The sequence below is a fragment of the Saccostrea echinata genome, unplaced genomic scaffold (assembly GCF_033153115.1).
Source record: "Saccostrea echinata isolate AGI-Se365-2 ecotype Australia unplaced genomic scaffold, CSIRO_AGI_Sech_v1 ptg000002l, whole genome shotgun sequence".
NCBI lineage: Eukaryota > Metazoa > Mollusca > Bivalvia > Ostreida > Ostreidae > Saccostrea > Saccostrea echinata.
In genome coordinates, this window is record NW_026889751.1 from 20,099,303 (window position 1) to 20,116,865 (window position 17,563).

Sequence of the window (17,563 nt, forward strand, 5' to 3'; positions counted from 1 at the left end):
ACAACAAAAATTGGTCCAAATATACATTTATATTTTGTATATCTGTCCTTAACATCGAGATTTTGTGTAAAGTGTTATTTTCACATTCAGATACAATAGGGCGTTTAATTCTCTGCATGAAAATTGCCAGTATATATGTACAAATTTAACAGTTCAGGTATATTTATTACTTGCCGACTAAACATATTATTGCAAAGACCAAAAAGCACAAGTGATGAGATTCCATTTTCATTTTGCTTGATGAACAAAATTCAACGGAATATTTAAAGTCTACTACACGTCATAGGGGTACGGGTAATATTTGCCTATTGAAATCGATTTATCATGTATACGTATTTGCAGGTATCATTTGTCTGTAAAGAAAGAGGGCGTGCAAGGACAGGACAATCCCCCACGCTGGGACAATATATTTCTTAATTTTTAAAGTTCACGGAAAAGTTATATTTTTCTAAAATAAATTCAATTCTTTTATTGAACGACTTTTTCATTGATAATTTGTTTTTAATAAGTTGACAGTAAAGCATATTTAGTGGAAAATGGGTTTATTAGAGCCACAAAAAATGATTTTTGAATATGAATGGGTCAAGTCTCCATTCTTCATTAACGTTTAAATGACGGAAAAGTAAATGCAAAATCTATTTCATGTTTTTAAAAAATGGAGTCTGAACCCATTCTTTATGAAAATCGAACATTTCTGGAAAAAAATACGCTTCAACAAACTCGTTTATTTAAATCACACTGACACCAAACAAGACAAGCAGACTTCGTAGCATAGTGGTTAACGCACTCAGGCTTATGCCTTACCGTGAGCTGTAGACAGAGTTCGAATCATGCGTGAAGCTTTTTTTTTCTTTTTCACATACCTTAAAACATTAGTGAAAATAAATTGTCAATAATTTTCTCAACAAAATATAGGAAGCAAATGTGTAAAAAAAATTATATTGACAATATAATTTTTGAAAAAATATAATTTTTCCTTACTTTTAGAATTGAAAAATATCTTCTTTCAGATCGGGAGATTGTCCGTGCCTTTCTCGCTTTCCTTCTTTCACGATCCACGAACCCCCTTCTTTATTGAGGTATTTCTACTAAACGAAAGACCTTCTAATCATTCTGTTTCCTCATTAATACTGTTTCCTCTTCTTGCACCGCTTCATTTTTAAGCATAGACCAGCTATATATTTACATAAATGTACAAACACTGCTTCTTAAATACAAATGAAGAAAATATTGGTTTTGGACAGGCGCTACTGACAGGGCTCAACTTAACTAGACCAGTCGGACTAGTACCTGGAAATTTTACTAGACCTAACCTCACTTTCACTAGACCTGACCAAATATACGAGGTTTACTCAATCAATTATGTTACCCAAACGAAGTTTGGGAATATATTGTTTTTACTTTCTTTTTTCAAAATTTCTTCTCCTGTATTTTTTTGTCCTCGAATGTTCTCGGAAACTACTCATCCAATGGAGATGAAACATTTTTAGGGTTAACAAACATGTTGTGTAGATGTGCGGAACGAAGATCATTTTTCGCGCACATGCATACACATGCAATGAGTGAAATGACTGATATACCTAATAAAGCCATAACTTTTATATTTTTTAATTAAATGATTTGATACTCAAAATATAAAGACGATTTGTAGTGTAGACAAGATGACATGGTCAAATCAGCAAAAACTGGGTTCCTAGATTATCCTTCTATCAAAATTGAATGCAAGGACATGCATGCACGTGTGCTGAAATCTGATTGGCTAATACTTTATAGGTCTTATCTCTCTTACTATATATTCAATATGATTCTTTGAAATTTAAGACGTTGGTATATGTTATAGGGCACTATAAGAATATTTATGCGAGAAATCTAGAAAATACGCGCAAGCACGTGTGCTGAAATCTGATTGGCTATGGTTGTTAGTATTTATATTAACATTCTTAATTATTAACGAAAGAAGCTGAAATTCGAAGTATATACAAATAATAAAGTTCCTATATTTTCAATCATCAGAAATGAATATAATATATAATATAATATATAATATAAGGCATGTTCATGCATGCACTCACTCACGCTGATTTCTGTTTGCTTATTATTATTTATGTTGCTGTATCTTTCTCTGTTTTCAGTGAAATTCTTTGAAATTTAAAATAAAGCTTTTTTTAATTAATTAATTTATTTATTATTTTTTTTTTTTACATTTAAATGGTATTTTTTGAAATCGTGTGCTTGCATAAGTACATAAGTCTGATCTGCTTATGCTAGCTGTGCTATATTTGCATTGTTATTTTTTCAAAATAATTTTGAAAATAAGTTCTTTAAGTCTCTAATACAAAGGTTTTGCTTAATTTGTTGAAGCATATAGGTAATGGGGTCCCAAAGGGGGTAGGGGGAGCGTTTGGGGAACATCTGTAACGGTTCCCGTTACAATTAGAACTAGTTAATATTATAATCTGAAGAATATGATCATGAAGAGAAAATCCATAGTCGAATAACATCGTCAGTGTAAGCAAATCGATGCTTTTCAAACGTTGGTTTAAATAAAGAAAATAAACATCTTTTTAATAAATTCAAGAAAATATCAGAAAGGGAGATGTATTTCAATTTGATTTAGTTCTATGACTGGTTAAACTAAAAGCACAGCATGCAACAGTTGTTGTAAATGACCTAGCAGGAAGGAAAAATCTTGGTAGAGTTAGCGTTCAAGAGAAAGTCAAATGGCAGCAATATTAATGAAATATTGATATGTATACTAAGGCAACAAAAAGGTTTGTTTCCTGGTTAAGTTTTTTATTGGATGAAAAGCGCACACCACCACAATTGAAACAAATACATGATAAATCGGCAGAAAAATCACTTAAAGATATAAAAGTTGAATGTCTACAAATTATAGCAGCTAGAAATGAATAGTTTATAGTATTGCCCTGCAGTTATGGCTGGGTGTGTTATACAATGTCTTGCCAAAATTATTGTCGGAAGCAAAAGTGATAGCAGTATACCCTACCTGCATAGTACACATTTCGTCGATTGTTATTGAAGTCTTTCGTTCCAACGGAAAACCTTCTATACTGATTCTGATGGTTAAGATTATTAAGGTCTTCCGTTCCAAACGGAAGACCTTCTACTGATTCTGATGGTGAAGATTATTCTTATTATCCTTTTTTTTTCCTAGACGCCAACTTTGAAGCTTCATATCTTCCTCATTCCTGAACGGATTTTGTTCAAGTTTTAAGAGCTTTTAGACTTTACAAAACACTCTCAGAATACTGTAATACAATTCAGAAATTACCTTCTGTTCATGAGTTATTCCCCTTTGATTGAAATTTTAAGGCCTTTGGTTTTCAGACAAAGGCTCTAGCTGAGACTGTAATAATTGGAACAAAAAACCCTTTGAAATTGAAAAGAAGAAGCATTGAAGTTGTGCACATCGGTTTTTGTTTTTTGATTTTTGCATTAAAAATGGCGCTAGAGAGGGGTCAAAAGTTAGAACGCGGAAGAGAGCAAAAAATTTTGACATATTTTCGTTTATATCTTTAAAACTAAAAATATTTTGTTAAAACATGTAGAATAAAAGTTGTGCATAATTGCAAGAGCTTTCATTTGATGTCATTTAAAAGTGGCTGGCCCTTAAAATTAGGGATCCAGAGCTCTTGAAAGTTTTCGCTTTATAACTCAAAAACGGTAATAAATATTTCGATATGGCTTTCGGAATTAAAGTTGTTCTTTAACACATTATTGATCTCATAAAAATGTTGTTTTTTTTCGAGTATTGCTTAACATGTCGGTAAAAAGCAGGTCCCGTAAACAGGTAAGCGTTTTCGTTCGGCAAGTAAATTGGAACTCTTCATGTGTATAACTTAAACAAACTTGCCATAAATAATATACCCTACTGTATTTAATGCTAATTTTCTTCTAAATAAGGTTTTAAACGTGTTCTGTGGTTTCACTCATAAATTATTTTTTACAACTTTCTTTTCTTTTTTATTTTAGTTTTAAAGGGAACACGTCTTCAAATAAAGGAAGGAATTAAATGTTTCTATATAACTATATAAGTAATATTAAACTTTAAGCATCGAATAATTATTGATCATTGACTGTACGCATTTTACGTTCTCCACGTTCACTTCGATGTTTATAGTTATGTAACACAACCCGCGATCCAACGTTGCCGAGGTCACCAGTGTACCAGCCACCCGCGGACATAAACCATGTAAACAAAACAAACATCTGTGAAGACTGTGATCGCGTTTTAAATCCATTATTTAGAAACAATGATTAATGAAACATTATGTTTTTTTTTTAATTTATATCGAATCTTTCGGATAACTTAATCTCATCTTTGATTTAATCTTAATTCCAAACACTAGTGCATAAAATCATTTCGAATTTTAATCGCTTTCACCGGCCTGTTCACTGTCGACACAACAATACGATTTAAAAAAAAATTATTTCTCTATCCCGTATTATTGTATTCTATTTCAATTTTAATTGAAAAGATACTACGGCAAATAATTGCAATTAATGATGGAAGTATTAAGTATTAATACTTGTGTAAAGTAATTTACGTATAATTTTTACTATCAGTCTCTCGTTTCTTCATTTAATTTTTCATTTAATATTAAATAAACTATATACATAAAATAATACATTTAAACATACAATAATTCACGCCTTCTTACAACACACAGTTTACATTCCGCTCTGTCGCTTTGTATTTGAATTTTGTAACATACGTGGCCGCAGAGATCAACGAGCCGCGGTCATATCGGTGTTAAAATGCAATGTGTAGTCACAGCGATTAATGGAAAACTGGGTTTGAAATCATTAACCACTAGGTTTGCAACAATTTATTTTTATGTCTCATGTTTTAAACTGCTTGTACATATGTGTGATAGGGTGATTTATTTCATATACTGATTATTATATTTCAGGATTTAATTAATTCAGTTAAATTATCATGTTTATTTCTTTACAGCATTTCCTTTATTTGAATAGATCTACATAGAATTATTTACATCAATATGTGTGTTGAGTTATTTTTAGATATATGACATCACAGTGGTCATTTAAACCCCTGTCCCTTCCTATTTATATCTTGTGTAGTGTCCAGGCCAACTTGGATTTCATTGGTTGGTTTGTTTCCCTCTCTTTTGGTTTTACCTAGTTAATTACTTTTGTTTCAGATTTTGGTCTGAGCAGACATATTGGCTTTTTGATATTTGTGGATGTTGACTGATTTATGACAATGACCAAGAAAGGACAGAATGTAAGTTTAATTTTTTTCTAATTTCATTATCTCTATATAGCTGTTTTTCTGCTAAAGTTCAAAATAACAATATTCTAATATAAAGTATGAAAGTTTAGTTTGTGTGATTATTTTATGACTTTTTAAATGTTCAGAATAATGAGTATATTTTATATCTTTGAGAATAAGTGTGCAAAACAGTAAAGTTATATTTATATTATTCATACTAACACAGATCACTGAATAGAGCACAGCTGTGTTCAGCTTTGTATATAATTGGAGTTATGGCTCTATATCACATATAGGTATGAATTATATCTTAAATAATGTCTATATATATTATTATGGAAGAGGACAGTATATTATGATATATGCCAGAGTTTTTATGATCTGTACGTAATTATTGATTAAGAAAGATAACTCTTAAAAGATTTCAGCTATGAGCACAATTAAAGGGAAATAACTCTTCATTTGACCGTGCTATTAGGCAAGTGATCTATATGTATGTTTTGTTATAGAATATTAATGATTGTTTATATATCTTTCAGTGCTGTGATAATACATGATACTGAGATAGATTATATTTATCAACAACGAGACAGCATGGTGTTTGTCATTATTTTCATATAAACGAACCCCATTTCATATGCATGATAATTGTAAGTGGAGGTGACGTTTTCAATTCTCGGGAAAATCGAAAATTAAATTAATCACTTCTGTGTTTGCATTACCTGCTACCAAACTTATAATTGTATTGTAGAGAATGATATACTTATGCATTTCTTTTATTTCGTCGAATAAAACAGAATATCCCAATTACACGATTTTACGGATACATGCTTTTTAAGCACATGCAGTTTTACATGGAAGAGCGCCCAAAATATATACATCCCGAGATTTCAGAATAGTTGACGAAGAAAAACAAAATAGAAAATTCCCTACATTCTGTATGTTTCTCATTATCTCTACAATGAATTATCAATTAAATTAAATCTTTTCTTAATTACTGAATTTCTGTTTATTTGAGGTACTTTAATTATCGGTCTGCTCAGCTGATAATGAGTTTTTTAATAACGGTAATATTAAATTCCTTCTGGTCAGGCACTGTTACGGTTGGTGACATCGAAGTAGACATGTATATACTGAGGTGTCAGTAGATTTATTTTCCCTTAAATTGTTTTCATTGAGTGTTATCATAATTAGAAATAAATTGCTGGGGGATATCTTGTTCTCTCTGATCACATTGATAGCACGTATGAACAGCGGTATGAACACATGCTTGTGTACAAAGCAAACGGGTAATTCACAGATAAGGAAAAACAGAAAAAAAAATGTCTCCATAAATTACATGTAAATACACAATCGCAATGATGTGTTTTGAATGATCAGCATACAGTTTTTTATCCTTCGTCCATGCATTTCGACTATACGGAAAAAAGATCCGATTCGGTAAATTATAGCAAACGAGGTTGAAAAATGTCGGACGTTTTATCCAAATTAACTTCAATGAACGAACGTTTTCAGACCTAAGTGTTCTAAATAAAACGGCGTGGTCTGGTTTTGTCAATTTGTTTTAGACCACGACCTTTGGTAATATTAAAAAAAAAACTGTGTAAGTCCTTTGAATGGCAATATATCCGAATAGTAATTAAACAGCCTATCAAATATATCACGGCGTCTATAAAAGGATGAAACTTTGTTCTGTAAATAAAGTGGTTCTTACAAATATGTAACAAATCTTAAACAGCTAAATAATTATTTAATTTTTCTAACAAATACTAATGTGGTTCTAAGAACGCCACGCAGTTGTATACAAATATTCCAAATAATCTTTCATGTTTAATGGACTGACAGGTGATCAAATTTCCGCTCATCACGATACGTACACCCCTCCCCCCTTAATGATTGGTTGAATTGTATGTTGTTTTACGTCCCATTCGAGAATATTTCACTCATATAAAGACGTCACCATATACCGGTGAAAGGCTTCAAATTTTGACCTTTACTCGGCACTTACGGCCATTGAGCAGTGAGGGACAAGGCCTGCCAACGCCTGTCGTGACAAGGGGCCTCAGTTTTTAAGGTCTCATCTGAAGGACCCGCAACTTTCACTTCAAAGTGCCGAGCGCATGGCGATGGAACAGTTGCTACCCATTTTTTATCGACTTAGGTCAGTCACGGCCGAGATTCGAACTCACGACCTCCCGATCACGGAGCGAGCGCTCTACCGACTGAGCTACCGTGAACGGTACACCCCTCCCCCCTTAATGAATACAATATTTTCCTTCAGAGCCGAGAATATGGAACGCCGCAGCTGCCGTATGTGGAGAACATTCATCATATGCTGATACTTTGTCATTATATGTTGATACTTTGTCATTATATGCTGATACTTTAACATTATATGCTGATAGTTTGTCATTATATGCTGATAGTTTGTCATTATATGCTGAATGTTTTGTCATTATATGCTGATACTTCAACAATATATGCTGATACTTTAACATTATATGCTGATACTTCAACATTATATGCTGATACTTCAACATTATATGCTGATTCTTGAACATTATATGCTGATACTTTGTCATTATATGCTGATACTTCAACATTATATGCTGATACTTCAACATTATATGCTGATACTTTAACATTTATATGATGATACTTCACTATATGGTGCTTTTAAAATAGGTTAAAAATCGGGATCGTGATACCAAAATCGTCCAAAACGCATGTATTAACAGAGTGTGTGAGAAGTTTTTAATAAGATGGAATATTGCAGGTTGTTCAACGTATGTACGCCTTTTCTCAGCTAATAAGGTCTCTTTGGCCGGATTTTAAAGGTTCAAGTGAATATAGACATTTCGATCGTTGTTCACATTCATTATTTCAAGGAAAACTAAGTTACGTTGTATCTTAAGGGGGCCGACTGGGGTTTTCATTGCGCAATACTTCGCGCAGCATAGTAAAATAAAGCGTATTTACTCTTTGAAAGCAACTAATTTTACATAATTTATAAAAATTAACAAATTTAGGAAATCTCAAGTTAAAAAATCTAATTACGTTTTCAAATAACTGATTTTTAAAAAGATTTTTCAAATGATAGGTAGATAGACGTCGTAATAGTGTGTTTTTGACGTTATGAATAACCGAAGTTCTTTAAGCTGGGTCATTAATTATTCCATAAAATAAAAAGTACAAAATATATGCTCTTGAAATTTTAAACATAGGAAATTGAGAATCTAACAATCATATTTATTATTTTTTATGTAAATCTGTGGTATCTGTCATGTTTTGTTGTACTCCATAAAAATAGGAAAATATTATGAATTTTGACATTTTGAGACGCCCCCTCTGGAAACCAAACGGTAGAATTTTGTGTTTCTTGCACAAAATGTACAATATAGTATTACCCATCAAATAATATAATCTGAGCAAAAAGTCTATGGTAGCATTTGTATAATTTGCTCCGAAGTGCGAAAAATGGTATTTTCCTATATAATCCTACAGTAAATGTACCTGTATTTTGAGATGGTCCCTTAAACTTAACCAGACGGTATATTTTCACTAAACTTGGCATGCATACTTAAAAAAGATGTACCATACCTATCGATCGATCGATTGATCGATCAATCTATATATGTACACATAGAGTATATAGGTGTGGTATATATATACGTTTTTAAAAAAAATGAAGAAAAAAGTAAGAGGTTGAAAGAAAGAAAAGTTTTAGAAAACTTTTATGTTCTTGATATTCAATAGAGAAAACCTGAATCTTGAGAAAATCTTTGCTCTTATATACTCAATTTTACTACAAGTATTTTTTTTTTAGTTTATGTTGTCATTTTGTCATTAATATCCCCCCCCCCCCCGTCGCCCGCGTGGCGCAGTGGTTAGAGCGTCTGCTCTAGAATCGCGAAGTAAGGAGTTGGTCCTTACGTCGCGGGTTCGAATCCCTCTGTGGGACGTGGAGACCGGTCCTTCGGATGACACCGTATAAACCGAGGCCCCGTGTCGCAGTAGGTGTTGGCACGAAAATGATCCCTCGCTGCTCAATGGCCCTGAGTGCCGAGAATAGGTAAAAAATTTGCAGCTCTGCACCGGCAAGTGGTGGCGTCTCCATATATGTGAAAAATTCTCGAAAGGGACGTTAAACAATAATCAAACAAACAAAACACCCCCCCCCCACCTTGAAATCCTGTATACCCCTCTGGAATGTGTTTACGGGCTTTCAAGTTACATGATTATATGTAGCATTGCAAAATATAACTAATACAAGTAAATGCATGTATTTTAATATTTCTTATGGATAAATTTATACTGCATGAGGTATAATTTAATTCAAATTGAAGAATTTTTAGTGAAATATTATATTAGTTGTTTGGATGTTAAAAATATTATTTTTGAGTTTATAAATTTTAATTTTTTTTTTAGGAAGGGGGGGTGTTGGCAAGATTACAACTCCGTAAATATTCACAAAGTTGAAACTAACTTCATAAGCTCAGTTTCGGTGATTTTCCAGTTTTCCAGAATGATCGCATGCATGGCACTGGATGTATAGACCAACTTAAATAGTCCAGTTAAAATGCAATGGCAGCTAGATTCTGGAAAAGCTTTTGAGTCATTAGTAGCCTAAACTACTCTGTCCATGTCATTACAATGAAATCCCTGAACAACAACCCCTGTCCTACCGATTTGAAAATTACATATATTGCCCTGTTCACACGGAGAGTTTAGTTCGCAGTAAATTAATGCGAAGTAATGCCCTGTTCACACGGAGAGTTTAATTCGAATTAAACGTAAGTTAATGCGAATTAAATTTGATTTGCGTACACGCGGAGAATTTAATGCGAATTAGTTTAATTCGAATTAGTTTACTGCGCATTAAATTACTTCGCATTAGCTCCGTGTGAACGCTAAGCGAAGCTAATTCGAATTAAATTTTGACGCATGCGTAAGGGCAGAATTAAGTCACAGGCCACATGTCGATGGTCAAATGTAGGTACTTGTGCTTTTTGTAGTGGAAAACAAAGGAAAATTATGTTAATCACTAAAATGTGTACAGACACTATGACATTTTGTCAAATGTATATCTGCCCTGCACAATATGACGTGATTTATAAATGACGTCATAATAGCCTCACCGAATAGCCTTGTTGTTGAAATAAAATTATAATTCGCATTAGTTTACTTCGCATTAACTGTCGTGTGAACGCAATTTAATTCGCATTAGTTTAATTCGCATCATTTTACTTCGCATTAATTTACTGCGAATTAAACTCTCCGTGTGAACAGGGCATAAAATGATGTGCGAATTAAACTAATGCGAATTAAATTGCGTTCACATGACAGCTAATTTAGGAATGACTCAAATTCTTGGCCAAATTATTCGAGTATAACCTGGTTTGGGTCAGTTTACGCTTTATAATCCGCGAAGCGAAGCGGATTATAAAACAGCGTAAACTGACCCAAACCAGGTTATACTCGAATAATTTGGCCAAGAATTTGAGTCATTCCTTATAATTTAATTTTAAAATCATTAAATAACTATGGGTGTAAAATTTCGTTGCTTTTTATTAGTTCAAATTTGCCGCTCAATAATACAACCATAGTAACGGAAGTGATGGGAAGCGAGGGGAGGTAAAAACTGATACATAGGCCTAGCAGCCTTGTTGTTTGTTTACATGTGGTAAGATCGAATTATTGTTTGAAGTTAAAGGTACATTTATTAAATCTGGAATTTTCCATGAAACCCAAGGACTGGAAATGAGAAGATCGTATGGATACAGGTGATTCAGCTGGTTGTCAGGGGGGGGGGGGGTGTCCCCATACCAAACCAGGTTATACAGAAATAATTTGTGTTCGTTTTTGGATATTAACCAATCAGAGGCTAGAATACAAACGAAATTAAATTATTTCGAAGTAAATTAATGCGAATTATATTTTTATTTCTACAACAAGGCAATTCAGTGAGGCTATTATGACGTCATTTACAAATCACGTCATATTGTGCACAGTTGATATACATTTGACATAATGTCATAGTGTCTGTACACATCTTAGTGATTAACATAATTTTCCTTTGTTTTCGACTCAAAATTGGCACAAGTACCTATATTTGACCATCGACATGTGGCCTGTGGCTTAATTCTGCCCTTACGCATGCGTCAAAATTTAATTCGAATTAGCTTCGCTTAGCGTTCACACGGAGCTAATGCGAAGTAATTTAATGCGCAGTAAACTAATTCGAATTAAACTAATTCGCATTAAATTCTCCGTGTGAACGCGGATCAAATTTAATTCGCAGTAACTTACGTTTAATTCGAATTAAACTCTCCGTGTGAACAGGGCATAAAAGAGCTATCAAAAACTTAAGTGCTGACGCGTGGTTCTGAGGCCGGAACGACCGTGCAATACGCGTGGGGGGATGTTATCAGATTATGTGAATTAATCATCTGTACTAAGATGACTTTGGCGTGGTGGTAGCCCCACCCCTCTCCTCAAAGAAATGGAGTTTTCGAGTTTAGTTAGACGTTTTTGTTTTGTGAGAAAATAAATAACCTGTACCTGGTCATCTAGAAAATGAATAATCTCTCATTCACAAAGTAACATAAAAATAAATAATCTGACTCGAAAAAAAAAAACTGCACCCCCCCCCCCCAAACGAATCAATGTTTGTCCTCTATAAATTGCATTATTCTGCTTTGATGTCCTGTAACATCATTGATGTTTAAAAAAACAGCGAAGTTTTAATACCATAAAGAGTTTATGAACTTCCAAACTATCTTTAAATTTTCGTGCAGTACACGCGCTTTTTGCAAAGTTATCTTCGTTTAGTTCACTCTTAATATTATATATTTACTCTCTACCCCTTTCCAAATACGCCAGTATATTTAAGACTGCTAACACGTACCTCCTATCCCTTTTCGTCCCATCAATTTGCCAATACATGTACATGTATATACACCAATACATGTACATGTATATATATACTAAAATTTTGGAATTGAAAACAATTTTTTTTGGATTTTTTCTATTGTTAAAGAATTTTAGTATGAAGATCCCGATGTTTAACCTATTTTTTAAAGCACCATATAGTGAAGTATCAGCATATAATGTTGAAGTATCAGCATATAATGACAAAGTATCAGCATATAATGTTAAAGTATCAGCATATAATGTTTAAGTATCAGCATAATTATAATGACAAACTATCAGCATATAATGTTAAAGTATCAGCATATAATGTTAAAGTATCAGCATATAATGAATCGTCCCCACATAAGGCAGCTGCGGCGTTCCATACGAGAATGTGAATCGGTTGGTTTGTTCAGGTACGAATACATGTAGGTGAGGGCTGGTGTTGAATTCCGAGAGAAATTCGCAACCTATTTTAATGTAAACCAAAAATCATACGCGACAGTTGTTATTCGCGAATCGTCAAATGAATGAAAAACAAGGTCTGCAACGATTAATATCCGTGATTAAGCTTTCTTATTTTATAAACTTTTTAAGGTCTTTCATTTTATTTCTAAACCTTAAAAAATGTAACGATTTTATGTGTTCATTGGAGTGGTCAACTGAGCGTCGAAGTGTTTACTATTAGTTTCTTTGGGTGGGGGGAGGTATCATTTTCGGTGCATTTGATTTCCGGAACTTTGCATTGTACTTCCGACAATTAATAAATTTCATTTCTAACATTTATTTTTTTCATTCCGGATTTTTTGACTATATTTCCAGCAATTTAATGTTAACAAAATAGATGGACTTTAAAAAAAAATTAATAGGATATAAATGGTGAATGGCTGAAAATTTATACATGTACAATGTTCATGGTACTTACGGTCTTTGAGCAGTAAGGGATGAAATACGGAGAAAATTATCAGCATTCAAGCTTAAAAGACCATTCAAACAATACAAATCAGGAGCAGTGCAAACACGAACCTTTTAAAATCAGAGGTGGAATCAAGTGCCATGGATCTGTAATGTTGTAAATTTTGAACTTACCGGTTGGCAGTAAATACAAAATTGACATGTCATGTTGTAAATTTTGTATTTACTGCCACCCGGTAAATTCGAAATTTATAACGTGACAGATCCTTTTCATCCTAGCACTTACCCCGACACGAGACCTTTATACGGTTTCATCCAAAGGACCGATCTCCACGTTTTACTACTTATCCAAACTGTACATAAAACATTCTCAATGAATTTTTTTGCCCCGCCATGAAAATAGCCGGGGCATATAGTGTTTGACATGTCCGTCTTCCGTCCTTCCATCGTTCCGTCTGTCCTTCCGACGCACCTTGCGTTAAGCTCAATTCAAAGCTCAGTTTCAAAGAAACTATTCAAGATATTTTCATCAAACTTCATATGCTGATAGATACTGATGAGAGCTATGCAACTGCATCATTTTTTGACCTTGACCTTTCCTTTGACCTTGACCTCACTTTTCCTAAATTAGTGTTTAGCTCAGTTTTAAAGATACCATTCAAGATAGTGTAATCACACTTCATATGTTGATACATACTGATGAGAGCTATTCATCTGCATCAACATTTTTGACCTTGACCTTTCCTTTGACCTTTGACCTCACTTGTCTTAAATTAGTGTTTAGCTCAGTTTTAAAGAAACCATTCAAGATATTTTCATCAAACTTCATATGCTGATGCATACTGATGAGAGATATTCAACTGCATCAACATTTTTTGACCTTGACCTTTACTTTGACCTTAACTTCATTTATTTCAAATTTTAGCTCAGTTTTAAATAAACCATTCAAAATATTTATATAAAACTTATATATACGTTACATTTTTTAAGTTTTAGAAATATGCTGTAACGAATTTGTGAGAACTATTCAACTGCATCAAAAATGTTTGACCTTGAACTTTCCTGTGACCTTGATCTCACTTTTCTTAACTTTACATTTTGCTTAGTTTTAAAGAAACCCTTTAAGATGTATTTATGTAAGCTTATGCACTTATATATAATTTGATGAGAATTTATCAGCTATATCCAACTTTTTAGATTTCAATTTAAAGAAACTATTCAAGATATTCTCATCAAATTTCATACACTAATACAAATTTTCATGCTGCATTAATAATATACCCTCGGCGGGGCATTCATGTCCTATGGACATATTTCTAGTTAAATCATTGTGTTAAACATAACAAATTATTCCGACTCGATGTATGGTCTGAAAAAACATGGCTGAACTTATCCAGTCAGAACTCCACAGACTGGGATTGCTCTTAACCAGTGTGTGTTATGGCCTTGATGCAAGGTCATTTGGACGAGTCAAGGTCACTGACAGAGAAACTGTAAATTCGCTATCGTATTTCTACTAGGAAACATTGCTGGTATCATGCAGAGTGGCTTTCACTCAAGTTCAAGGTCACTAAGGATAAGATGTTTTGACTGGATGTATGGACTAAAAGAACACGTGTCACTGTGAACTTTTCAAGTAGGCAACACACAATTTGGGTTTTATAACCAGAGTGTGTCCTGGCTTGATGCAAGGTTATTTGGAATGTTCAAGGTCATGTACATTCCTTTACAGTTTTTTCCTAGCGAAACATTGTAAGTTGCTTCCCCTTACAAGATCGCTTACATGTATAACTTTAGAATGTGGCATGACCTTGACTCAAGGTCACTTCTTCCTTCCGCAGCCCCAAAGGAAGACCTATTCGTTGCTTTGCAACGAGCTTAGCTCTAGTTGTTATTTCTCCTTTGGTATCCCTAATTAAAGATCAGTTTATTAATATAAAGTCACAATCCACATATATAACATTCGTTTCAAACAGGGTCATCAAAATGAAAACAAGATAGCGCCCTCTGACGGTTACAAACGCTAACGTGCTTCTTTACCAGACTCTCTGCTCGTCGGAGTTTACGGAGACAACAGAGTGTCTGGTTGAACGAGACTAAAGACTAAAGAAAACGAAGTTCAAAAAGTTGTGGGGGATTGCTAGATGATATAATAATGATCATTACTCTTCGGATTTAAAGTGAATGTTGACTAGGTTGACATATTTATATCTCAAAAATTGCATCAGCTGATCGATCAAACACAGATTTGGCAGGGGAAAAAAATCCACCCGGCTGCAATATTTGAGTGGGTCGGTCGGATTACAGCAATACAGGAAACAAACATAATTTTTATGGTTCGTGGTTGTTTTATTTTTCATTGGGATCAAAAATTGAAAGTAAAACCTGATCTAACAAATCGATAAACAAGAAAAATCTGTAAATTTGTTGTATAAGTTTTGCTTCATTTGAACTTCGGTCGAAATATTTTTACACGACCATGCAGTCGGGCTACCATGAAACAAAATAAACTAGACCGGACCTAACTTTTACTAGTCTGAGTCTGTCGGAAGTGCCTTAATGTTGAACCCTGGGCTACTACTGGCACCTGTGAATTATCGAGGTAAATTGATATTAATTTTTAAAAATAAAATGAAAATCAATTTTCACACAGCGAATTGACTAAATAATTATAAGTGATTGAATATTGCTTTCATACCCGGAAAGTGTTCGAAATCAAAACTAAGCCCTACCTTCGCCAAACTTGCATGGATGGTGCATCTAGGGTCTTATAGACACTACAAGATTTGCATGGATGGTGGATCTGACCTATGTTTTCCAGATGAGTAAACAGGTTAAAGTTTTTGGAGCAGGTCCATTCCGAAGTATACCTGTAAGCTCTACCTGGACCAAACTTTCATGGATGATGCATCTAGGGGTAAACACTGCAAGACTTGCATGGATAGTGGATCTGAACTACGTTTTCCAGATGAGTATACAGGTTAAAGTTTTTAGAGCAGATCCATTCCGAAGTATAACTGAAAGCCTTACCTGGACCAAACTTCAATGGATGATGCATCTATATGGATGGACACTACAAGACTTGCATCTGATGTTGGATCTGACCTAAATTTTATAAATGAATGTCTAGGTTAAAGTTTTTGGAGCAGGTCCATTCCAATGTAAGTATGATCCCTACCTGAACCACATGCACTCTCATGAATGATACTTCTAAGGGCTGAACTGTGATTACCCAACTTGCTTCGGATGCTGAATCTGACCTTTGTTTTCCTCGTGAGTGAATTTTAGTCCTACTTTAACCAACTGAGCATGGATGATGTATCTTAGGGCAGTAAGTTAACCCCTCCCCCACCCAACCCAGCCCTTTCTGAGACAAGATATTTCTCAATTTTTAAAACTTGATGAAAGAGTTTTCTTATTTTTTTTTTTTCAAAATTGTTTGTCAATATTATCATCTTTCCACGATGATAATACCAATTTTCTTTTTTTTTTTTTAATTTTATTGATGATAAAATATTAATTGTTTGTTTGTTCTTTAACGTCCCTCTCGAGAATTTTTCACTCATATGGAGACGCCACCACTTGCCGGTGGAGAGCTGCAAATTTATACCTACATATACAGTATATACATTGTACCAATACTCGGCACTCAGGGTCATTGAGCAGCGAGGGATCTTTTTCGTGCCAACACCTACTGCATGCGACAATTTTTTTAAGGGACAGCGGTTTATACGGTCTCATGCGAAGGACCGGTCTCCCCGCAGTGGATTCGAACCCGCAACGAAAGTTCATGGACTGACTGTAGCGACGTCTTTCGGGAAAATTCAGCACGAATTTTGGTTGGTTATATCTCTCAACCAAACACATCAAGCCATGCATTCTATGATAAACAACTGTGTGTATATATATATATATATATATATATATATATATATATATATATATATATATATATATATATATATATATATATGTATGTGTGTATATATATATATATATATATATATATATATATATATATATATATATATATATATATATATATATATATATATATATATATATATATATATATATATATATATTTGAGGTGTCAACTGAATCCTTTTTGTTTCCTTTATCGAACTATTTAATTTTGATTGGTGCTTCTCAATGAGAGAAGCAAGCCCTAAAATTTGCCAGCTCCAACGGCAACGTACCCTGGCATTGCGAGGATGCGGGCGACTATAAAATTAATAATCTATTTTTTTTTTCAGTCATGTTTTTAAAGAATTAAAAAAAATCATATAGAATTTGAACGTTCTTCAAAGTTCACAGCATGTACATTTTGCAATCATTTTCTTGTTGCTTAAACGTTTAATTAGAATAAAGACTTGCTCCATTCATTTTTTTATCGCTACAATAGACTCGTTTTCCACAAATTATGCTTGATTGTTAACTTAAAAACAAATTATCAATGAATCAATAAGTTATTCCATA